This window comes from Lissotriton helveticus, chromosome 10 (assembly GCF_964261635.1).
Source record: "Lissotriton helveticus chromosome 10, aLisHel1.1, whole genome shotgun sequence".
NCBI lineage: Eukaryota > Metazoa > Chordata > Amphibia > Caudata > Salamandridae > Lissotriton > Lissotriton helveticus.
Genome location: NC_136071.1, coordinates 832,296,763 through 832,323,195, shown reverse-complemented (window position 1 = coordinate 832,323,195; position 26,433 = coordinate 832,296,763). Strand labels below are relative to the sequence as shown.

Here is a 26,433-nt window from a genome sequence, read left to right as displayed (position 1 = left end):
AAAAACTGGCCAACCAGCTCTGACACTGAACGACACTCATTTTCAGGTGGATGGACACATGTGACTAGGAAAAGATGTAATTTACAGGGCAAGAGAGCCAGTGACTGATGTGGAGTGAGCCATTACCCCATGAAGTTCAGTGTTATGGATTGAAGCACAGTGTAAATGACACTCAGACAAACCAGTGGCAGACCAGAGCTGATCCAAAGGCCTTCTACAGATTTATATGGATATAAATGTACACATACAAATGTATGTATTATTTAATGTAATTCTGTTTTATTACAAGATCCTGGCAGACAGCTAAGAAGAGAATCTAGCAAGAATTATTGCAGTGGAAATCTTGTACTCCAGGGCTTGGTAGAGTCAACACCAAATCATATAACAATTAACCCTTAAATGCCTAATGATTTTAACATAAGCTTTTCACAAACAATGGCAGAACTACTACCTCAATTGTAAATGTTCATAATAAACAATAAAACATATAGCCTTTATCATTGGCATGACACCATAACTAACTCAGCCCGTTCAACTGAGCATAAGTTTCCCACAAGGAAAACATCTTGCATACATTCATATACATACAAATGTATACATAATTACAACTGGCAAAGTACTATCTCTCCTAAAAGAGCCTAAAAAGGATTATAGTAGTGCGTGCCTTCTATCCCCATAGTTTGTTAGGGTTAATCACCAATTCAAAACCCTTGCATACTGTAGTAATCTGTGAAATTCACGGTGAGAAAAATACCTGTCTACAGGTTTTTGCACAGTGTAATAACAATCCATCCATAAGAGCCTATCATCTTTAATGTATTCTTTCTACAATAAGTAGGTCAGATCTGCTGGATTTGCCATACGGCTTCTGTTAACTGATCAAACCTATGAAATCTGGCATGATTTATCCCAATGAACTGATAAAGCCTTTATTTACCCTTTAGCATTGGTTTTACACTTTACCAAACCAGACTATTCAAGTGCTCATAAACTGACATCCATCATGCATACAGTTATGAAATAAAAAATAAGTAGAAAAATACAGCTTGTAAACAATATGCAAGCCATCTCAACAGGGTCCAACAAGAATCATGACAGCAAAAACCCCACAGGGCTTGTCAGAGTGGGTAGCCAACATCAAACCCCTTGCCCTCTATCGTAATTTGTGAGAGTAGATGTAACAAAATGCAGGTCTATGGCCTGTAACACATTGTGATAACAACCAACTATGGAAAGCTATATGGTTTTAAAATATGCTTTTCACAATTAAGAAGCTTGATAAACTCAACTGCCTTTGTTACAATGTTTCATAATAAGCAGACCAGAGCGATGCCATCAGACATAACATTTAGAGTGGACTAAACGAGCAGATAGATTGTCACCATAACCAACTTAGGCCTAACAGTTTTGAGTGTATGCTTTCCCACAACGCAACCATCAGACCCACAATAACAGAATTTGAAAGGTATAGAAAATTACAGTTGGGTAAGCAAAATACTATGCCTCCTAAGATGGCCTTGGCTGCGCAAATATGAGGTGCATGGCATCAAAACTTATGAAGTTGGGTGGTGGTTGCTCACAGTAATTCAGGGAGATGCTGTATTGAAAGAGCCACTCTTGTGATTTTGGCACCCTATGATGACCCTCAACCACCACCATTTTAACTGACTTTAGTGTGTTATTTTACCCTAGCCTTCATGTAGGATGGTCCTGCATATGCCTGCTTCTCTTCTGTCCTGTAATCTTGCTGTCTTTCAGTGGGAGCTGTTATGGAGCGGAACAGTCTTGCCAAGAGCAGAGCGTGTGCGATGTGCATTTGAAGGCGTGAGGGGGAGAGAGAGAGGTGTGGAATGTACTTTTTGGTTTCGAAGGGCGGTGGTGCTCGGTGTTGTACATTAAGGGATGAAGTATGTGATGCTGTAAGCAGTTTGCAGGAATGTGTATTGTATTGTGCATTGATGAGAATTATGAGTTCTTACTATTGGCTTTGACATGGCCTCATGTCTTCTTGTTCTCTAACTTTGCTGTGCTGCTGCGTGCACAGAGGTGCTTGCAAGCTGTTTGAGTTATTCACATTCAAGGTCTTTCTGTTTTTCTAGCGATTGTTTTTGTTTAATGTACTCTGGAAGGCCTTGTGAGAGCTTAGTCAAGATAGAGGCTGGAAGAAGTGAGAATGGAGGAAGAGACGTGAGGGCTCCATACTGCCATGGGAGGCTTGCTTGGAATTAGACCAGTTCTGGTAAAATTCCTCTGGCGGTTGGAGGAGGTGTTTCGCAAATCTTCTAGTGTGTTCTAGCGGAGGATTGCAGGATGAGAAGTTGGGAGTTTGGATTCCGAGTGGGGGTGGACGTGTCTATCTCGGAGTATGAACCCTGGTTGATGAGATATGATCCCCAGCTATGATTTCCCCGGACAGAAGTGGGCTAAGATGCCAGGTGATGCACATCCAGAGTAATCCTCAGATATATATATATATATATATATATATATATATATATATATATATACACACACATATATATATATATATATATATATGTATATATATCTTTCTGATCTCATGCAAGACCTCCAGTGTGTCTTGTCTTATATCAGTTACGGCTTGTTTATTGATCAGTATTATTCATACATTTAATGAGTATTAATCAGTATTATTCATTTGTTATCTGAGACAGCCTTTATTTAGAGAGTATTATGTAATAAATCCCAAGCCTTATTCTAAAACAAGGAGAAGACTTTGCATTTTGTTAAATAAAACCCCTTTTCAAAAGGTGCTATTAATTTTGTGTTGAAGTCTTTGCTCCGCCAGGGGTCGTAAGACATTCATTATATGCTCAAAGTGTATATTGTTTAAAGGTGCAATGGTAAAAAGTAGCCCGCCTTGGGTGAGTGCTGGGTCTTGCCTCAGCCTAATGGGGTGTTGCAGTTAGGATCTGTCCTTTTTGTAAAAAGCAGATTCATTACAGTTGCTGAGTTGGCCCATGCGCAGGCTCAAGGGCAGAGTCGGCTTTGAATGATAACCCTCCCTTGTCTCGTCAGATGACTTTGACGGACAGGGCAAAGGCAAAGACCTCTTCGACTTCTTACTTTTCTTTTTCCTGTGGGACTTACCAAAGGGCGACTGAGTTTTGGGCTTCGCGACCGATTCCGGGACCTTCCAATCGACCAGGATCAAGATCGTCGCGGCATTGCACATTGAGGGGCAAGAAGCTTGACGAATGCTTTCTCAAGGCCTTGGGTTGCATGGTGCAGCAATTGACGCATGTCTTTGCGTATGGTCGTGCTCGAGGTTCCAGAAGCAAACCACGTGAGGGTCCATACCGACATCTGTCGGTGACAGGTACCACAGTGCTTGATTCCTACCTTCCATTTAACATCCTGTCTCACCAGGGGAAGATTCTTATAAAAAGTCAAAAAAGATCAGTCAAAAAATGTCTGGGGGTAGTACTCTCCGGATCTGATCTGACTCGCATGTAAAGAAAAGAACGGACGTCAATGCTCTGGGTGGCGCGGCGCCTAAATAGTCACAGCGCATGTCACTTCCAGCGAAGTTGACACCGATGCCACCTGAAGCATAATGACGCTACTTACCAGCGCGCAGGGGAACTGCTCATGAAAACATTTCCGGCTCCAGTCTGAATCCTGGAAATAATTCTAAGGTAGAAGTCTACATCAGATACAGAACTCAAATAGTCAAAAAACAGATGCAAAAAGTACTATGCATCCTGGTGTTTATCTTTATAAAAACAGAAGTGCATTAATCACACACAGGCACATAATACTACACATAGGAAATGCTATTTAGTTATATACCTCTAAAACTGGTGCTAAGGTGTTTAAAACACACAGAAAACATCAGGTGTAAAACTAGCACAGGTGTGAGTACACTGTAATATGGTGTAGGCAGCTTCCATGGTTCTGTGACCAGTAGGCCAGTCTTTGTTTCACTACCATGGTTTTTTTTATGGTGATTCACTCCCACTGGGTTAAAAAAACAGTGTCAGCAGCAAGAAAAACAACCAATGTTTAAGTTCATGTGGCTCAAGTTGAATCGTGGTTTGGGTGCTTGCAACACTCAAGCATACAGCGGCTGGCATCCTCAGTACAGGAAAGCTGTCCCACATTCTTCAACCCTTAGTGCTAGTGCCTGAGTATGGTGGCTACATGCAGGTGCAGCACAGGTCCAGCAGTAGCACAAGGTCCCTCACTAACAGGTCTCCTCCTATTCGGCTAGCCTAGGGTCCGCGAACGTAAGGCTTGATGACAGGGAATAGGGAGCACCATTTCTTAAGGTTCTGGTAGACAGGTAAATCACATTGGCTGAGATGTGATGGGGTTGTTGGCGTATCGCGGAAACATATAGGAGGCCCTGTTAAAACTCTGGTGGACACCGGTTACTCTCCCAAGTTCAATCCCCTTCTTCTGGCCAACTATATAACCCAGGTGTGCACAGCTACTTCTCCTCGGGAAGTCTCTTCTACAAGGTAGGGTGCGCGCCTTACCCCTCTTAGCAGACCACGCCACAGGCAGTCCACTGCTCCCCAGAAAATTGTACAGACTTCTGGCGAAGCCCACTCATTTCTGGGAGACCGGCTATGAAAGATACCAGCCCATGATCTCAGCAGTTCTTTAAGTATTGTGTGGAGCCCTCCCTTCTTTGGTAAATGAAGAACTTGGAAATGGAACCAAGAGGGGTCATTTGGGTCCCACTTTTAAATGCATTTTCCAGATAGGGAATGTTGATCTCACTGTCAATGTCCATGAACCAGTGTGGAGCAGTTACTATTCATAATATATTTTTCCTCCTACAGAACAGACACATTCTTTGTCAAAGGTGATGGTTCTCCCAGCATGTAGTGCCGCGCCTGGTTCAACATAAAACACTCAATATATGAGCACAATGAAATGTGAAGACTCTGCACCTGTCTATCAACCTCCTGGTTTTGTCAACAGGGGAAAGACAAGGTGGAAGGCCCGGACTATAAGATTCCCTCTCCTTTCCAATAGAAGCTGCTTAGTCCTCATTCCTTCTTACCATCAACCCAAATGACAGGGCTCAGAAAAAGATAATCATAAGACTCTTCCCTATAGGTCATAACTAAATAACAAGAGCAACTCTGTCTTCATCCTCTCACATTTAATTCTCATGGGCTACACCCTCTAGCTCTGAAATGCAGGAAATACACTTCCACTGTTTATGGAGGCTGTACCTAAACCTCCCTCTTGTGCTATGTTTTATTAGGGGTATCCCAAATGGATACTACTTGTCTCTACTATATACTACGCCCACACAAACAATATAAACCTATGCCACCAGCAACAAATCACATACCATGCAAACGAAAGGCATACATGGATATCAATGCATGGTCTAGGCATCACGCTCAAGTGGAAGTTTACACATGTGGGGCCTGTGGCCACAACATATCCCTGAACAGAGAAAAGGGCTGGTCAACACTATGAATAAGAAAAACAGTCAAATACGCCTTTGGTTTTCAAGAAGGATCAAGTGTGTTTTTCAGATTGATGGCTGAGAAGTCAGAAAGGGGTCCTTGATGGACAGAATTAGACTAGAGACTAACAGTAACACAGTCATCAATAAAGGTCACTTTATACCACTCCTAGGTTCTAGCTCTTCTGCATTTTCATTTTTTACAGCTCTACAGCAACTGCGAAAGGGGCAAAGAAGGATGCAAAAGACATCACTGGGCAGATTAATCCTATGCAAAGATGTTTCTTATAAGGACCTGAACAAATATATCATCAGTTCGGGAGAAAGCCTCAAGACTGTGATCCGCAGATTGTGTGTGAGGTAGCCAACTACTTAGATTAATTCAAGCATTCCATTAATCCCCTTGTTGTTGTAGCAAGTGGAGCCCCAAGTGTGCCATCTAGGCCCAGACGTGGATCTCCTGCTAACTATGCCACTAGCACCAAGGAATACCTGACTGATGAGCCCTAATCAGGACAATACAGGTCTTGGATTGCTTGTGTTCTGGTTCAGGGAGGAGCTGTCATGACTGTTTCTACTGCAGCAGGGTCAGGACTGATTGCATATGGCTGGGACCTAACTGAGGTTTCATGGTGGGTGAAAAACGATGGACTGGGATGTGGCCTGAGCGACTACTAGTAGGTGAGATTAATCCAAGAATTCCATCCATCACCTTGTTCTTGTGGTAGCCAACTACTCTGCCATGTCCTGTTCCTTTCAAATGCCTCAATGGTGACTTAACATGGTGAAGCATGTCTGACTATATTGTGCTGCAGGGATCCATGGAGAGTAAAACAATGGGTGATTCATGACGTTATGTTTATTTGAAGATCTCTGCATTCTCTAGTTTCAACACACTTGATCTTGTGACACGTTATTTTGTTTTGATTTCAACCCTTCTTTCAATATTAAAACAATAACCCAATTTCTTTTTATTTTATGATACCATGCATGATTTTTAGTCAACTCTACGCATTTCTGGAATTAATGTTTACTTTCATCAGGAGAGCAGATCTCTGATGTTGCCCATTTCGCAATGGTGACCTTAGAAACTATTCGCCCACCATCATTGTCCCCCAAATGTTACAAAACATTGATCATCTAAGGCAGGTCACTAATTCAATCCAGATAGAAGCTTAAGGACTGCGTAAATTGTGTATATTCGCACTTCAAGCAGGTAGACAAGGGGATATGAAAAAGAGTTGCAAGAATGATCTCTATATTCATACTGAGCTCAAACCGCCCTCTTTGAATAAAGGAAAGGTGCCTGGAGAAAAACGTATCCCTATTTAACATTATGAAGATCTTTGAGGCGCAAAGGTATTATAGCTCATTTATATAACTGACAGATTATACAGCCACCAAAAAGACTACCTTCCTTGACAGAAGCTCTATGTTGTTGGGTGTATTTGCTTCAAAAGTTTTGAGCATCAGTCTGGCCAGAACTAGATTCAGGTCCCCAATATGGTAAGGAAGCCTTTGACATCAAATAGAGTGCATTCAACTTGAACACATTTATGTGCAGGCAGGCATTTGATTTGTTCTACATGGCACTGAGAGCTTCCAGAATAATGCCCCACCAATTCTCTGAAAAGAATAACTAAGCAAAACGTATCACTCTAAAATGTTGATGGGGGAGGAATGAGTTTATAGCATAAAGATCCAAGGTGAGGGTCAGCACTCCAAGTATTTTATTTACTAGAAAATAGTAAGAGTAGCACCCTTTGCTTCTAAAATAAGGAGCCTCTTTCTCCCCAAAAGTTCCTGGGATGTTGAATAAGGTGACCTGGATCGTGAGAGCGCAGTGGCAGTTGTGTAGTATGGTCATTCCTTGACATTGAAAGAACCCATGTTTCTTTGTTTCTTTGGATCCAGTGGTGATAGTGAGAAGAAAGCCTTCCATTCAACTGAGAGGAGTGGGTCTCCTGAGGCAGATCCGTGGGTAAGTCTGTGTGCTTTTTAGCCTCATCTGAGGCAAGAGTAATAAGCTTGTTGTTCTGTCTGAAGCATTTCTTTTTAATTTGCCTGCTCTCCGATGAAGATTGGGCTCTAGCCAGGGTTTTGGGATGAAAAGACTGCATAGACCTAAACATGGAAGGCCATGACATCTTCAAAAGACGAGGTGCTTTTGACAGTGCTGCTTAGGAGCTATTTGGCTTTAACCATACCCAATTTATACTGGGGGGGGGGTCACAAAGGGTACAACAAGCTTTTTTTCCATAAAAACGGTTGAATACATTCATCTTAGCCACTGGTTTTAAGTAAGATGACTTGAGCCATAAAAGTTGATGCATGGATATAACTTCTTTTTCACCGCCTCTTTTCAAAGGGTGGGGATGACATTGTATTGCTCTTGGATGTAGTGAGAGAGTAAGGGGGTGTACCACTCAACATTAAACCAGAGTTGGAGCCATGGCTGGCCCTGTTAGCATTTGTATTGGCCTGCTCAAAGGAAAGGCTAATGGGTTGGAAAGGGAGAGACAAATGGACTGGTACAACTTTTTTACCACTGTCTTCAGACACTTAAGGCCTCATTGTGAATGCCCTGGTAATCCTCCCAGTAATGCTGCCTCCCAATGTTATCAAAAATAGGGCACTAGTAACGCTTGATGATTGTGAAGGGTTACCAGATGATTACAATTAGAAATTAAGCATTATTGGAAAAATTAGTAACTCAAAATACGACTGCCATGGTAAGTCCCTATTTTTCTCCAGAGGTCTAACAAGCAATTTGGGCTGTTTTCAGCAGCTGAAATGTCTAGTTCAAACAAAACAGATGTGGGGTGTCCTCACCTGTCTCTTAAAGAAATTATTCCTTGCACAACTTTCCGCCAAGCACCAGGTAGCATGTGACAGCCACACCACTGATTCAAAGAGGCTCTACAGTTGATGACATCACTGCCACTATAAATACATCACACAGTCCTGGTGACACAATTTATTTATATTTTCTATATCCAGCAAAGAAAAGGAAATCATGTATTCTTCAAATGAAGAGGAGACAGCCTCACAGAATCTGTGGGACGCCCTGTATCGATCGGACAGAACATTACCAAGGTTAAGTAACTTTTTCTTCTAATGGAGACCCTCCTGATGTGAACCACTCTCAAAGCAGTACATAAAGGAGCAGGGTGAGTCAAGCACTAGAACTACACCAGGAAGCTTTGAAGTACAGCCTTCCACCATTGCGAATCCTACATTCATTTAGCTTTCCAACAAGAGAAAACAAGAACAACGGCTTACAGATTGATAAATCAAGGTCAATGTAACTCCACACCACAAGGCAGAAGACACAGCTTCCACTCTAGCCAAGAGGGATCTAAAGGCCACAGGAGGTTCTGCACCAGATAAGATAACTCACAGAACAACCTCCAGGCCTTAGTCTATCCACCTTGGGATAGTATGTTTACGCTCAAATTGACTGCACTTCCAGCCATTCTTAACTATTTAGTCGAAAAGAGACTGCTCTAATCTCTTACCAGATCAAATCTAGACAGTTTTTCCCTTCACCTTGGACACATGACAATACAAATATGGTGAGCAATCAATGTGAAATGAAACTCTAAAACAACCTTCAGGAAATAGGAAGGTTTATTTATAACAGTAGCTCAAGCCTTGAGGAAAACAAGCAAAAGAGATGAAGCAGATGCCTGCAATTCAATGACCCTCCTGAGGTTAAAGCAATCAGAAATGCAGTCTTGAAAGACAAAACTTCTGATCACAAAAAAAGACGAAACAGGCAGCCCCATCAGTAAAATAGGAATTAAGTTCAAATCTCACTCTTTAACAATAAAATGAACAAGAAGAAATTTGGATTTATGGAATGATGTTGTTGTTGCAAACCTTGTGATTATCAAATTAACAATGTTTGAAATTTACATTTTACAATGTACTAAGCTCCTTTTGCAATTTGGAAATCCCTTTCTGAAGTGACACTGACTGAATTCGTAACTCAGTAAAGAAGTAAAGAAGAAGAATCCCCTCCTAATTGGAATGAGATGTATGAATGGTTTCTGACCACAATTGCGCAATTGCTATGTGTTTCCAAAAGGGAACTATGTATATATATTTTTAAAGCAGCATTGGTTCCTTTCAGGAACACAGGCTGCTTTGAAAAAAGAATCCCATTTGGAACTCAAAATGTGGGATGGTCGCCTGCTGCACTTGCAGGCCAACATCCCAGTGTTTGTAGCCAACCACAAGGGGTCATAAACAGGTGGTTCTGTGACCCAATGCGGCCTAAGATTTTGCAACAGGACTTATTGCAAAATTATAGACTGGTGACAAACAATTCTTGCTCAGTTTGTGACCTTTCTGCACATTTGTATAACACTTACTAACCCTGACGAGACATTAAAGTGGTCCCTTGTCTTTAGTTATACATCTACCTTGGCATTTTCCTTTAAGTTCAATGCCTTTAATTTACCAGTTTTTTGTTCTATTCTTTGTTGTAGGAGTTCCATGACCACATGTTCATTTGTCTTTATCATTCTTTCTGTGCCTGAAGCAGGGCCCAGTTTCTTTTCTCCTCACTCTTAAGTGTAGGCGAGCTGTTCCACCTCTCTCTGCGTCTGGATTTGAGATTGGATGTAGTGAATGCCACAATATCTTCTTTTTTTTTTTTTTTGGACCACCTTTTTTAAGTTGTGAGAACTTGTTTCAGTTGATTGTAAGGGCCCTCCTACTTTTTATTTTTACCTGCCCTGTTGCACAGATTGCCTTGCACAACGGTTATTTGTTTTAGTTGTTCACGTTAGCTGGCACTTTAAGTTCGCCTGTTTACCAGCTCTCACTTTGCATGAGTCAGAGCGCGGCCGAATTGCCCTTGTACTACCAGCAGGCGCTTCCAGATCCCAATAGTTGCTGCCAAAGCTCGTATAAGGGAGCCACAACAGGTGTACAGCAGGTGTGTGACCTGGTATGCAAATGCAAGATCTTGTTCTTTTCAACCTTATAAAACATAAGAAGCAGACATTTTTTAGAGGAATTTAAATTAAAGCTTCATGATACTGGCCTGATGGACTTTTCACCGCATTAAACAAATAGGTATTTAGAAACAAGAGGTTACCTTCCTCCAGCCACCTGGGTATCTTTTGGTTTGTTATACCCCCTCACCGGCAAGGTGTTTTGTCAGGACTTTGATATGCGCTTGTAAATGCACTATCATCTTTCAGTAGGAGTCTCTCCTTCATATTGCACAGTTCGGTCTTAGAGTCCATAGTTAAGTCTGGGCAGTGAACTCCGCTCGCAGAGTTTGCGGAGTTTTCAGCACTCCGCGTTATGCGGAGCTCACGGAGGTCCAAAACACTGAGTTTTTTTCCTCGCTCATGCTTGTCAACGTCAAGTTGGCGAGCGCGTTCAAGGAAAATCCACCTCCCTGCGAGATTTATCCTCGTTCATGATGCTCAACATCAAGTTGACGGGGGAGAGAGTGGAAACCAGATTTCTCAATGAGGGCGGTCGTATTTCTCATTGCAAGTGGTAGCATTTGCTCGCAACCCCTCATGTTGAGAAGCCATCCGTTCACATTGAGAAAGCTGCTGCTCAAGTAAAACATCTACTAGAGCGGCAGAAAGGAAGCAGCACCTGTTTGCACTGTACCTGGTACCGTTCGCGATGATTGCACAGTGCTCACAAACACCTGGCACTGAAAATCAACGCAAACTGCATTTATCTAACGCACTCCGCTGCTTACGGAGTTCCACGTAGCGTGACGGACTTTTTGTGCACTACGTGGGACTCCTCAAACTCTACCCAGGCTTATCCATAGTAGGCAATTGCTTCATTTACATTACTTCATGATTAGCTGCATTTTAGGCTACCGTCTGTGTTACTGGCAGAAAAGGAACTATGTTTCAATAAATGCAAATAATATACTCAAATAACTCTTGCATGAAATAGCGCCAATCATTTTTTAAACTACACTCACAACCAGTTAGCACCTGTTTTTTTATAAATCTTTTTATTAACAACCATCGACATACAAGCATTCATGAAATCCGCTCAATATCAATATAGGCAAGACAATTTGAGGCAATAATCTCACACCTTACACACGATCAGTAACAGTTCACGGAGGGAGCCGGTCATCTAGTTCAATACTCAGGGGGGGGGGGGGGTGCAGATGTCTCCACAATATGTGTTCCACTGGGTCCATATGCGGAACCACTTTCCAGGACAGCCTCGGGCCGCATATACTGTCTTTTCCCTGAACATATACCAGTCCATACTCGTCTCCCATGAACTCAGTGTTGGGGGGGAGGTTGCCGCTCCCCAGGCCTGAGCGATGTTTCTTTTGGCTAGCATGAACCCAGAAGTGGGCCACTGTGTTTGATGGGTGTTCAAGTCAGTTGGTTCTCATATGTTCAGTAGGCTTCAGGGAGAATAGCAATAGTGAGCACTGCCCTCACTACTTCACGTATTTTCCTCCAGTACGTTTGAATGTGTTTGTATTCCCATATGATGTGCATGAAGGTACCTATTTGTCCACACCCCCTCCGACAATCTCCTGTATCCGCTCTTCCCATATTTACTAGTCAGGAGCCAGTCATGTATATCCTATGCAGGATTTTAAGCTGTACTAATCTTAGTCATGCCGGGATAGCCACCACTCGATGAGAGGATATCACCTCCCGCCATTACTCATCATCCATTTCTGTGCCATCTGCTACCCATTTCTGTCGCAACACGGAGAGAGGATCTTCCATATTATATTTTAACTTGCTATAAATAAATAAGATGGTCTTATACGGGATGTGGCCATTGAGTATCCTATCCTCCAGTGGGGATGACTCTGGAAGGGAAGTGCCCTTTGGAAGGAGAGAGTGTAAAGCATGGCTAAACTGTGTGTAGCGAAACAGTTCAGTGTCAGCTAGTTTGTGTTGACTTTGGAGAGTGGCAAATGATTTCACTCCTCCCCCCCCCCACACATAGCCTTAATTTGCGAAATGCCGATCATGTCCCATTTATCAAACCCCTTCAATGTCCACAATTTACCCAGTTGAGCAGAGTCCCAGAGAGGGGTAGCCAAAGTCAGTCTACGCTCCCATACGAAAGATCTGTTTGCAGCGCGCCATACACCCACTGAGTGACCAGTGGGTCCCAATAAACGAAGTCGATCAGGTTTCAAATAGAGCGATCGGTTATAATCCCCTCCCGGTAGCAGCCACCTATTCATACGATAGCTGGTATCGTCAGTGCTGCCATATGTGCCGTGATTTATAGCTGCCAAGTGCGCAGCCCAATAATATTTCTTTATATCCGGGAGACTGACGACTCCATCATATTAAAATGTAAGTTTACCTACGGCAATACGTGGCGTTCCATTCCACAATAGTTCTCTCTGAAGGTGTTCAACTTCTTTAAAATATTTCATGGGAACAGGATCAAGTGAGTTTTGTAGGGCATAGAGACAACGGGGGAGGGACATAATTTAAAAAAGCGCAGCTCTGCCCAGAAGAGAGAGGGGAAGAGATTTCCAGCTGGCTATGCCCCGCCGTAGCTTTAGCTTTGGAGGAAGGAGGTTATTGTCATATCGGAGTGCAGGGTCTAATGAGAGAAAAATCCGCAAGTATTTGAATCCCGTGGCACTGACCTGGATTGTACAATTTCGAGGCAGGGCAGGAAGACCTCCCTGAAGGACATATAGGTGGGACTTGGTCCAGTTGATTGTAAACCCTGAGTACCTTCCAAATATTGCCAGTATGTCTAAACCCGCGATTAGGGATTGTTAGGGGTGGGTTAAATAGAGTAGTACGTCATCCGTGTAAAGCGAAACGCGGTTCTCCCATTCAAGTGACCACTGCATACCTCGAATAACTGGATCCCGTCAGATCCAGGACGCTAAAGATTCCAATGCTAAAGTAAACATGAGGGGGGGAGAGTGGGCATCCCTGACGGGTACCCCTGCTCAAGACTAACACGTCTGACTTCTTATTATTGAACATGACTTGTGCCAGAGGCGACGAGTACAAGAGGTGAACCCAATCGAATACATTCCTGGCCGAACCCCAATTTGTCGAGGACAGCTATGAGATAAGGCCATTCAATAGTATCGAACGCCATGGTGGCATACAAGGAGACAAGGATAGCTGGTTCCAGGATCGTGTCCGCCCTACCTAGGACCCCATGGACTCTTCGCAAATTTAACGCTGTGTTGCGGTGCAGTATAAAACCGGATTGATCTGGGTGTACCAGGTTGGAAATGATTTTAATTACTCAATTAGCTAGTAATTTGGCTAGGATCCTGGGTTCAGCATTAAGGAGGGAGATCGGTCTATACGAGGTACATTCTGTTTTAGGTTTGCATACCTTATGTAGAGTTATTATGTTGGCTATTCGTTGGTCCTTTGGCAACTCCCCTCTCTCCCTGCTTTCCTCGAACAGGGCTTTGAGATTAATGGCCAATTTATCAGGGTTGGGTTTATATAATTCGATTGGAATGCCATTGGGGACAAGGGCTTTCCCCGAGTTTAGGGATCTAATCGCCTGCACTATTTTGTCAGTTGTCAAGGGGCTGTCCAATAGTTGCCACTCCGTGACGGGGAGGGTGGGGAGTGTTATGTCCCTCAACAATTCAGTAGAGTCATCTTCGTTGTAGGGTGCTACTGCGGTATATACCGCAGCAAAATGCCTAGCAAAGTGATTTGCTACTTCCTGAGGGTCGGCGATGCAAATATTGTTGGCGTCTTGCAGAGCTGGGACTAATCTGTTCGCCCATTCCCATTTATCCAGCCAAGCTATCAATTTCCCCGCTTTATCTGCTAAGTCATAGATACTACTGAGTTTCTCTCTCATCAATGTTTTAGCTTTCTCTGTAACTAACGCTTTATATTCATCCTGTTTAAGACACAACAAGTGGATCGAATCAGGAGTGGTCAATGTTTCCATATCTCTCTCTAATTGGTAGATCTCGTCCTCTATATTAGACACTTCCTTTTGTTGTTCCTTTTTATGTCCAGATATTAGGGACAGGGGTTCCCCCCTAATTACTGCATTGAAAGCTTCCCAGAGTGTCTGGGAGGAGTCCACCGTACCCATGTTTTCAGTAAAGTAGGTGTCCATCGCCTTGGTGAGTTCCTTACGAATTTTGGGGTTGCGTAGATACCAGGGATAGTTCTACCCACCCTGACTTGATCCAGGAGTATATGTACCCATATCGATGAGTGGTCAGAAATGCCCCTAGCAAGGTGTCTGATTTCGTGAACATGTGAGATTTGAGGGCTGGGGACCAAAATGTAATCCAATCTGGATAGGCTGCTGTGGGCTCCGGAGTGGAAAGTGTGTTGTATTTTCTCAGGGTTATATGTGCGCCAGCTGTCCACCAGTCCCATAGCCTCAAGAAAGTCCGGAAGCCATCTATTAGAAGGCCCCAATTCACGCTGGGGGTGGAGGTCTAATCGACCTGAACCTACTGCATTAAAATCGCCTCCCAGTAATAACATTCCCTCCAGCAGTGAAAGGAGAGTGGTGCGTAGGTCTTGGAATGTAGTAGACTGAAGGCCAGGCAGGACATAAACCAACACTAATATAATGGTTCACCCCTCCCAAGACCCCGTAAACCCTATATATGGGTCCCTGTCATCAGCCCGAGTGGAATCCTCGATGAGGGGGAATGTATTCTTTAACATAATACCTACTCCTCTAAAACTCGTTGTGAACCCGGCATATGCCACCAACCTATATCCTGACCTGTACATCGCTTTACATTAGCTTCCTATCAAGTGCGTTTCCTGAAGAAGGACAATGTCAGGGGCCTGTTTCTTGATTTACTGAAGAACTATGCTGCGCTTAACTTTGTCCCCAAGCTCGTTGAAATTCCGGCTCAGGATTCTGGCACTCTTATCCCACTGCATATGTATTAAACCTAGCGGAACAATCCAAAGCCTCAGCCACGCCTATCACATTGCTTGTCGATGCAAAAGTTACAACAAAAAACAAAAAACAACCTCCCCTCCAACAACCCCCCTCCCTGCTTCCCTGCCCTCTGGACTTGGAACTGTCCATACTAAACTGGCAGAGTGCCTGTCGCCCAACTTTGATACTAAAAGAAGAAAATGAGGGTGTGAGATACTCCGGTTCTCCCCACCTCGGGACACTTTGTAAGTCTCTGAGAGGGGATAGTACGCCTTTGTGTGTCCTGTGTTTCATGCTAGTTTCACCCCAATTTTCTCGTCTCACTATGTCCCACAATGTCCATCGAATGCGCCATTCTCGTCATACGCTCCTCCTTGTGAAGGTTAAGGTCTTTCAAAGTTCCTCAGCGATTCCCCCATCCTACTTGGACTTGTGCCCTTTACGCTGACTTCTTCAACCTCAGGCTTTACGGGTCTTCAACCAGTTTGCTGCTATCTCCGGGTTGTCGAAAAACCAGGCTCTGATATCTGCTTCCACTCGGAGCATGGCTGGAAAAAGCATTGGGTACTTGAGGCCCTTGTCTCTGAGCAGTTTCTTCACTCCCAGAAAGGATCTCTGTTGCTTCTGGACTGACTAGGTGGAATCAGGAAAAAAGGTGATGTCGGCATTTTCAAGTCTATGTGGCGGCCCCGTTCTAGCTCGCTGAAGTTTTGAGTCGCGGTCTCGCTAATTGAGGATTCTGGGGCGCAGGGGCCCCGGGCTTCGGACGTCCCCCTGGACTCTGTGGGCTCTTTCAACGACAAAGAGGTTGCCAAGTCCTTTGGGTTTGAGATGTTGAAGGATGAGCTCTTCCACGTACAGCTCAACTGATTCCTTTTCCGTCTTTTCTGGAACACCTAAAATGCACATGTTGTTGTGTCTAAGGCGTACTTCATAGTCCTCCAGCTTTGTTTCTGCGAACTTTCGGAAATTTTGCAGTTCGTCAATCTTGCTTTGTATTTGTGAAGCATCTCCTACTAAGCTGGTCATTTTTAATTCAACCTGTTTAAGCCTTTCATTGTTTTTTATTGAGATCTGCCTGGATCAAGTTCACCTCAAGCGTTATGGTGTTCATTTTATGTTCAAGTGAAGTTTTTATCTTCGCAATTGCGGTCATGACATCCTCAAGAGTGGTTTCTTTGTCTGGATTCCCTTGCTCTGCTTCCGTCTTAGGTTTAGGGGAGAAATCCACTACATGCTCCTTTGAGAATGCATACTTGTCCAACTTATTAGATTGTGTTGTTTTGAGGCCCCTTGTGGAAACCATTTTGCCTTCTTTCAGTTTCCCACTATGTTTTCAACAGGCCTTATTATACAGTTCAAATTGGTGGGAGTTTCGCTTTATGGCGTGGGCAGTGAAAGCGCTGCAGGTGCTGGAATGAGATACTGATGTCACGCTGGTCGGGCAGTGTAGGAGAGATCGTGTGAGGCTGACAATAGTGATGCAAACGGGATGTTGCCTCAGTCAAAAGCTGCGGGGCTTCCCCCAGTCATTAAAGGAGATGGTGCCACTCTGTTTCTCCTAGAACGTCCTCCTTAGGGCCTTAGATTACCCTATTGCAGATCCAGGCACTTTCTACCGCACAGAGGGCTCTTGCTGCAGTGGCCTGTCGCCCTTCTGGCAGCCCAATCTCACCCAAACAATTATCTGGTGCAGCTGCGAATCCGGCGGCCGCCCCTACGTCCGGTGCAACACTAGCGGGGGTGGGTGGGGTGGTGGCTCGCTGTACCGCACTCGTAGCCCCCTTCCCACCGCGCCCGCTGCAGCTCTGTCGGCCGATCCTTACTGTCTTCGGCGGAGGCTCGCCGGAGCGCAGCGCCGAGTCTATCACTTTCAGTCCAAGCCATCTGTCCCGCAATTGAAGTGATGTCTTCACCTCTCCGTGGCAAGGGCTGCAGCATACGGCAGTCCAGGGCAGGCGATCCGGGGTCAGGCTCAAGGGTCTGCCGCTTACGTCAACATGCACATCTCATCCCCAATCACTGTCAAGTCAAGTCAAGTTTAAATTTGTATAGCGCACTACTCACCCAGAGGGTCTTAAGGCCCTTTGTTCTGCAGGCCGTATGTTGCCGATGGGGATGTCTCAACAAGGAAGACGACTTCACGCTCCATTTTTACCCCCTCGCATACCAGGTACCTTCCGATTAACGATTTCCTCCTCAGAGACACGGATAAGTGGGTTGGATATGTTATTTAGGGCCGGGGGCCTGGAGCTCCACTAGGCAGCAGCCATTACATTGTGACGCTTAGCCGTTATCACCTGAATTAATACTCTTGATGCACACTGTAGTATTCCAGAGCAGAGAGGTCATAGTACAAACTGATTTAGCTCAAAACCTGCAGTCTAGGAGTGGAATTCAGACTACATTTGTAAACGTCTTGTGGCGCAGATACAACAATTGCTCAAGGAGAATTCTGGGGTTACTGGGACGCCTCAATTGTATTAAATGAGGTCATTTACCACTATTATTATTATTATTGTGGGTTTATATAGCGCTAGGAATCGACTCCCGGAGGAGTATCTCCACGCTTCGACCGCTGGGGAACCCGTCCTGGCTCACCCTGAGAGATGGTCCCTGATGGGTATCTCTAAGGTGCGACCAAGCATCCCCGGCGGTCTGGGGGGGCCGTTGTGAAGATGAGGCAAGCTGATGCCCAGAGTTGCCGAGTGTGGTTTCTCACTAGAGTAGGCACTGAGGCGAGAATTATCGAGTCCGCTGACCCTGGTCCACGACCCTGCCGCGTCGGGAATCGAACCCTGGTCGCAGGCCGCTCTCTGCTTACGGGTCTGCCGCCTCTAACCAGTGAGCCACATTTCTCCACTGGCTTGCAGTGGTCCCTGTACTATTGTCACCCCAAATTGAAAACCAGACACACACCCTTTTCAAGGTAGAAATAGTAGAGGAATCCATGTCTCCCTCAGGCAGGTATTGTGGGTTGAAACTTAGGATCTCAGTAACACACATTAATCAGTGGTGGCTGCCCCGCTAAGGCGGAGGAGTGTCGCACCACTGCTTGCCGCAGTAAAAAAAAAAGGAAAAATAAAATGATAACTCCACGCTATTATCCTTTTATTTGATCCTGCTGCGGCATCTCAGCAAGGCGGATTTGCTCACCTCTCATAGCTGGGGGAGCAGTGGTGGGCACTATGTAAGTGTATATGAATGTTTGACTGACCCTCCTGGTCTGGCCAAACATTCATGCACACTTTGCATGTTCTACATTGAAGCTGCATTACAGCCTGCATGGAGAACATGCGCAGGCCCATATTTCCTGGCTGAGCGCCAGACCACGCACTCAGGCCAATCACAACGCTGCATTGCAGCATTGTGATTGGCTAAATTAGAACTTAAATGGCGATTGACGTATGATTCATCCGCGAAAGCCATCTACAAAATGGCATTAAAGAATTTCCATAAACTAAAGCGAGCCACCATGAGGGATTTCTTTGTAGAGAAAATTAAGACCGCCGAAAACTCAGCAAAAACCTTATTTAATATCATTAAGGAATTTTCCAATCCCCCAGCCTTGGCCACCCTGATTGCCCCCAGACAAACTCTTTGCGATGGTCTCTCCAATTTTTTTCACGATAAGATCAAGAATATTTCATCCACCTTTAATCAGGACAGGGCTTCGTTCCTACCTGATCCCAAAGCCACACAGGAGGAGACCTTTGTGTCTTTTAGGACGCTAACCATGGAGTCTGCCCTGATTCTGTTGGACCGATGTAGATCGGGGTCTCCTCTTGACCCGGCCCCAGCAAAGGTCCTAAGTGACCTGGCCCCTCTGGTGATCAGCGCACTTCTTGCTATCTGGAACACTTCACTACTCACAGGCCACGTTCCCTCTTCTTGGAAGCAGGCTATGTTGATTCCAATTATCAAGAAGGCTGACGCTGACCCATTACTGTTCAGCAACTATCGACCTATATCCTTACTCCCCAAGCCAGCAAAAATTCTCGAGAAAGTGGTACAGGAGCAATTGACTGACTATCTGGAATCTAAACATCTTTTGCATGATTCCCAGTCTGGTTTTAGACCGGGCTTCAGCACCAAGACGGCACTTCTCGAGGTTTCTGAGTCCATTCGAGAGTGCGTGGATGCAGGCGAGGGGGCCATGTTGGTTCTCCTCGACCTATCCGCGGCTTTCGATACTGTGTCTCATGACATACTATTGGACCGCCTGCGTAGTATTGGAATTGGGGGTATCCCCCTGGCCTGGGTCAGGTATTTTCTTAAGGGTAGATCCCAATAGGTCTTCCTCCGGCCTTTTGTATCTGAAGAAAAACCTCTGCTCTGCGCTGTTCCGCAGGGCTCTGCACTCTGCTCTGTATTTTTTAATATCTACCTTACTCCTCTGGCAAAGGTGGCTGAATCCTGGGGGGTCAGAGTGATCTCTTATGCTGATGACACTCAGCTTGTGTTTTCCTTCAGAGATCACTCTGACGGCAGTTTGTCCAACTTTCGTCACTGCCTAATTAACATCTCCTCCTGGATGACTTCTAATAATCTCAAACTTAATACAGATAAGACGGAAGTCTTGTTCTTTAATCAGAAGTCCCCACTCTCCCCTACACTCTGGTGGCCCTCAGAGTTAAATCCCTCACCGGTTCCAGTTCAAGCAGCTCGTAATTTGGGTTTCCAATTTGACAACGCCTTATCCTGTAAAACCACACATTAACAAAGATACTGCAGCCGCTTTGGCAAACTCCGCATGATCAGGAACATTTTTCCATACCTCCCTCTTGATTCCCGCAGGACAGTTGTCCATGCCTTAATTACCTCTCATCTGGACTACTCAAATAGTTTGTATGTTGGAGCTCCAGCCTACTTGATTAATCGGTTGCAGATCGTGCCGAACGCGGCTGCTAGGCTGATCGGTAACATTCCCTACCGCCATTCGATCACCCCATTCGTGAGGAAGCTGCACTGGTTGCCAGTGACCCGGTGTATCCAATTTAAGGCACTGGGTTTTGCTTTCCGGGCCTTGGCCCAGTCTATTTGCAAAATAGGCTTAAACCTGTCGAACAAGTTACTTACCTTCGGTAACGCTTTTTCTGGTAGATACAGTATCTGCCTGTGGATTCCTCACCTTGTGAATATCCCCTTGCGTCAGCAACATTAGGAAATTCTTTTTGTAGCTTCGCGCTGACGTGGACAACATCATAGAGGCACGGCATCGCGCGCGACTCCGCTGACGTCACCGACACCATAATAGGCCCACGCCGGCGTGATGACATCAGTTCCGCCCTTTTTTCCGTGCCTTCAAGGCACACGGATGGACCAATGACAGTAGATATATACACAGTATACACAGTACACAAATGTCAAGATGACACACACAGTGTGAAGCAAATGCAGGAATGCAATTGAAATAAAACATCTCCTTGACAATAAAAATATTTACATTACAATAAACTCAGGTATAAAAGAGTGGACAACAGGGAGGCAGGTGAGTCAGTGAGGAATCCACAGGCAGATACTGTATCTACCAGAAAAAGCGTTACAGAAGGTATGTAACTTGTTCTTCTGGTAGATTCATCTGCCAGTGGATTCCTCACCTTGTGAATAGAGTACCACAGCAGTCCCCACTCCCGGAGGAGGGTGTCCACTCTCCTATACCAAAACCTCTTAGAGGACAGAGCGCGCAAAGTGGCCGTCCCTCCTCACTTCGGAATCCAAGCAGTAATGCTTCGCGAAAGTGTGGAGGGAAGCCCAAGTTGCCGCCCTGCAAATATCCTCAACAGGGTACACCTCTAGACAGAGCAGATGTCGAAGACTTTGCTCTAGTAGAATTAGCCCTTATACCCTCTGGAGGTTCCTTACCCGCCAGGGAGTAGCAGATCTTGAAGCATAGTATGATCCATCTCGAGAGCGTGCGCTTGTGCACCGCCTTCCCCTTCATGCAGCCAGCAAATCTGACAAACAGCTGGTCATCCAACCTGAACTCTCTTGACCTGTCCAGGTAAAAGCTCACCGCCCTCTTAGGGTCCAAGCGGTGAAGTCTCTCCTCCTCCTTGGAAGAGTGAGGGGGAGGATAAAAGGTAGGGAGGGTAATGGACTGCCCCAGATGGAAAGGAGTTACCACCTTCGGCAGAATAGCAGCCCTGGTCCTGAGAACTATTCGTTCAGCATGAATGGACAAAAATGGGGGCTTTGAACTAAGAGCTTGAAGCTCACTTACCCTCCTTGCCGAGGTAATTGCTACCAGAAAAATAGTTTTAAAAGACAAAAGTCTCAAGGGACACTTGTGTAAAGGTTCGAAAGGCGAACCCATCAGGAATGTTAGTATAAGGTTCAAGCCCCACTGAGGCACAATAAAAGGTGTAGGAGGAAATTTATTGGTAAGGCCCTTTATGAAACGCAATACAATAGGAGATTTAAACAAAGAGGGCTGGTCCGGCAGACAAAGGAAAGCCGATAAGGCCGATAGATAACCTTTGATAGTTGCCACCGCAAAACCCTGCTGGGCCAAGGAAAGTGCAAATTGAAGAATATTGGACAAACGAGCCCTTAAAGGGTCTACGGACTTCTCCCCACACCAAGTAACAAATTTAGACCTTCTATAAGAATAAATGGACTTAGTGGAGTCACACATGGCCGATAATATGACATCCACCACATCGTGTGGGAGAGAAAATGAATTCAGGTTGCCCCGCTCAATCTCCAGGCATGAAGGTGTAAGGTCTGGAGGAGGGGGTATAGAACCTGCCCCTCTATCTGGGAGAGGAGATCTGCCCTGTGACGGAGACGGAGCGGAGGGCACGAGGAGAGGTGGAGAAGATCTGTGTACCACACCCTTCTTGGCCAATCCGGGGCGATCAATATAACTTGGGCCCGGTCTTGGCGAATCTTCCTCAGAACCCGAAGAATCAACGGTAGGGGAGGAAACACGTAAAGGAGCTGTGAGTCCCAACTCAACTGAAACGCGTCCCCCAGTGCTCCTTGCATTGGAAACTGGAGACTGCAGAATAACGGGCAGTGAGCATTCTCGTGAGTGGCAAACAGGTCCACCTGAGGTGTTCCCCACGTCCGAAAGACATGACGAACTACCTCCAGATGGAGCCTCCACTCGTGGTCGGCAGAGAACTGCCGACTGAGACTGTCCGCACATACGTTCAGAACCCCGGCCAGATGATTTGCCATCAGACAAATCTGATGGTCCTGAACCCAGGACCAGAGACGCAGAGTCTCTCTGCAGAGACACTGCGACCCTACTCCGCCCTCCTTGTTGATATACCCCATCGCGGTCGTGTTGTCCGTCAGGACTTGAACTGACCGACCGCGAAGGGAAGGGAGGAAGGCCTTGAGCGCTAAACGTATGGCCCGCAACTCTAGAAGGTTGATGTGAAGCAACCTTTCCTCTGGAGACCAAAGACCCTTGACCTCCAGATCCCCCAGATGAGCACCCCACCCTAGAGTGGATGCATCCGTTATCACTGTGGCCACCGATGTAGGTAGTTGAAAAGGCTTCCCTTGTGACAGATTGCCTTCCACCAAGACAGATCCACCGCAGTTTCTCTGGAGATCCTGACTGACTCCCTGAGATCTCCGCTGTGCTGATACCACTGCCTGCGGAGGCACCACTGGAGTGCCCTCATGTGCCAGCGTGCATGGTTGACCAACAGAATGCAAGAAGCCATCAGACCGAGCAGACGTAGAACCTTCAGGACTGGAACGACCGCTCCATTGAAAAATAAAGGAATCATTTCCTGTATGTCGCGAATCCTTTGAGGAGGAGGGAATGCACGAAACACAGTAGTGTCCAGTACCGCACCTATGAACAGGTTGTGCTGGGAGGGCACCAGGTGAGATTTGGGTACATTTATCGAAAAACCCAACCTGTGCAACAACTGAGTTGTCTCTTGCAGATGATGGAGCACCATCTCTGGAGATTCTGCTTTGATCAGCCAATCATCCAGATACGGGAATACCGGTACCCCCGATCTTCTGAGATGCGCAGCCACCACAGCCATCACCTTGGTGAAGACTCGAGGCGCAGTAATAAGATCAAATGGAAGGACCGCAAACTGGTAGTGTTGCGACCCAACCGTGAAACGGAGATACTTCCGGTGCGACTTCAGGATGGGAATATGAAAATACGCATCCTGTAAATCGTTTGACACCATCCAGTCTTCTTCCAGCAGCGCTTGAAGAAACTGTGCAAGGGTGAGCATCTTGAACTTCTCCTGCTTCAGGTAAAGATTCAAGTTCCGGAGATCCAATATTGGACGAAGTCTGCCATCCTTCTTGGGGATCAGAAAATACCGGGAGTAGCACCCCTGACCCCTTTCCTGCTCTGGAACCACCTCTATCGCACCCTTTCTGAACAGAGCCAGGACTTCTTCTTGCAGTAGAAGCAAGTGGTCCTCCGAACAATAACCCTGGCAAGGAGGGTAATTTGGTGGAAATTCCCGAAAGGGAAGAGCATACCCATTCTCCACGTGATTGAGAACCCAAAGATCTGATGTAATTAATTCCCAATCTCGCAGGAAATGGGTGAGCCGGCCCCCCACTGGGCCCACATGATCCGGAATGGCGGATCTAGGGCTGCTTTGCTGTGGTGGCAGGGGGCTGGGAAGGGGAAGAGGAGGAGGAGGAGGCTTGACGACCTCTAGGACGAGCTCTCTGTCTGCCTCTGTACGACTTGTACAGCGTATTTTGCTACTGCTGTGGCTGCTGCTGAGATGGTTTGTAGGACCGAAAGGAAGACCTGCCAAATCCTCTGAAACGCCTTGCAGGAGTACCCCTGGTCTGAAGACCTAAAGATTTTGCTGTAGCCCTGCTGTCTTTAATACGTTCTAAAGCAGCATCAGCCTTCTTGCCAAACAATCCTGACCCATCAAAGGGCAAATCCATCAAGGCAGACTGAACATCTGCAGAGAATTCTGATGACTTTAACCATGCAGCTCTCCTAGTGGCCACCGAAGAGCCCATGACTCTTGCCACCGAATCAGCCGTGTCCAGCCCACTCTGAATTACTTGCCTTGCAGCAACCTGAGTGTCCGAAATTACTTCCTGAAAGTCCTTTCGATCCCCCTTCAGGAATTTTTGGCACTAACTGTTTCACGGAATCCATCGAGGCATGGATGTATCGTCCCATCAGGCAAGTTGCATTAGTAGATTTTAACGCCATGCTGGCTGAGGAGAAGACCTTCTTTGCCGCTTGATCTTGCTTTCTCGACTCTTTTTCCCCAGGAACCTGCGGAAAAGCACACGCAGATTTCTTTGAGCAGGCAGCCTGCACAACCAAACTCTCAGGCAGAGGGTGTGTAGACAAAAAGTCCTGGTCATTAGGCACCACCCTATATCTCCTCGCAACCGCCCTTGACACGGCAGGGGCCGTCAGAGGTTTCTTCCACACTTCATAAATAGGTTATGCCAAAGCATCATTGAATGGAAGCATTGGTTCAATCACAGAGGAAGGTGAATGAAGGACCTCTGTAAGAAGATTTGATTTATATTCAGCGATAGGAAGATTAATATTCAGCAAGTCCACCGCCTTCTTTATAACGACATGGTAAGGAGTCACATCCCTAGAGGGTACATCAGAGACAGAGGCCAAATCTCATTCAGGAGACAGTTCTAGGCCACTAGCCTCCCTCAGGTCATCAAAAGGATCCTCTGTATCCTTTAGCTCACCTTCCTCCAAGCCTTCATCCCGATACCTCTCCTCCTCCATAAGCCTCTGGGCTTCACGCCTCGACCTTTCCTTCATAAATGAAGCCGACGGATCCCTGAACGACTCCGCCGGAGTCGGTGCCGGCGTCGAAACCAAAGTCGGAGGAGGCAGCTTAACTCGAGGTCGAACCGGATTCGGCATCAGAGTCGAGGGTATCGGCGTCGATGGAATCGGCGTCGATGGAATCGGCGTCGATGGATTCGGCGTCGACGGATTCGGCGTCGAAGGCTTTGTCGGCGCCGGAAAATGCCAATGCGGTGCTGGAGCCGGCATGAATGGCATAAAGGGCGCAGGAGCATAAGCCTGGGGAACACCCAGGTTAAACGCCAAAGGACCTGTGGGACCAACCGGTGCACCAGAGGGGTACATTGCCCTGGAGTAAACGCCAAACATGGTATTCAGGAACTGCGTTGGATCCTGACCTGGAGCTGGAAAGGCTGGATAAGAGCCCCCGGGTTGCTCTCGAGGGAGCGGAGTCGTCACGACATCGACCTCCTCTTCAGGCTGATGTACTGGGGTCGACGGACCCGCAGGCAACGGAACTTCACCTTCATCAACTTCCTCCACCTCACCTTCATCCTCCTGACCAGAAGGATTGGACGGAACCGGAGATGGATTCACTCTCTGCTTCGGTGACTCAGGCGAATCAGCACGCGAAGCCTCACCCTCGGAGTACTGTGCTTCCAAAGCCGAAGCCACCTCCTTCCGAAGCAGCTTAACCTGCGACTGCGGTCTCGAACTAGAGTCCTTCTCTGAATGATGTCTGGACTCATGGCTCCTCTTCTTGTGCTTCTTCTTCGAAGACCGCGAAGCAGGAGCAGAAGACTACTCCGAGCGCGACCTCGAACGAGACCTCGACCTCGAACGCTGAGTTCGCGACTTCAAACTCTTCTTTTCGCTCTTACTTTTCAATTTTGCCACGAGGAGCTTCGTCTCCCTTTCTCGAAGGGCCTTCGGAGTCATCTTCTTACAAGACGGGCAATCCTCGACGTCATGGTCGGAGCTCAGACACCAGACGCAGCACTCATGCGGGTCAGTGATTGACATTGTCTTGCCACATTCCCCGCAAGCTTTAAAACCGGTCCTCTTCGACGACATCTTGACGAAGACAATGGAACACAGAGAAAAAACACAAATTAACAAAGTTACTGTACAGCTACAGACGATCCCTTGAAAACCGTTAGCGTCGACGACGCGGAAAAAAGGGAACTGATGTCATCATGCCGGCGTGGGCCTATTATGGTGTCGGTGACGTCAGCGGAGTCGCGCGCGATGCCGTGCCTCTATGACGTCATCCACGTCGGCGCGAAGCTACAAAAAGAATTTCCGAATGTTGCTGACGCAAGGGGATATTCACAAGGTGAGG

The 26,433-nt window shown here is 46.2% G+C and overlaps 1 protein-coding gene across 8 annotated transcripts in view; it reads right to left on the bottom strand.

Annotated features, from left to right (window-relative positions):
* Positions 1 to 26,433, bottom strand: part of C10H10orf67 (chromosome 10 C10orf67 homolog) — a 2,166,521-nt gene that overhangs the window by 1,799,626 nt on the left and 340,462 nt on the right. The gene's annotated exons all lie outside the window — the stretch shown is intronic.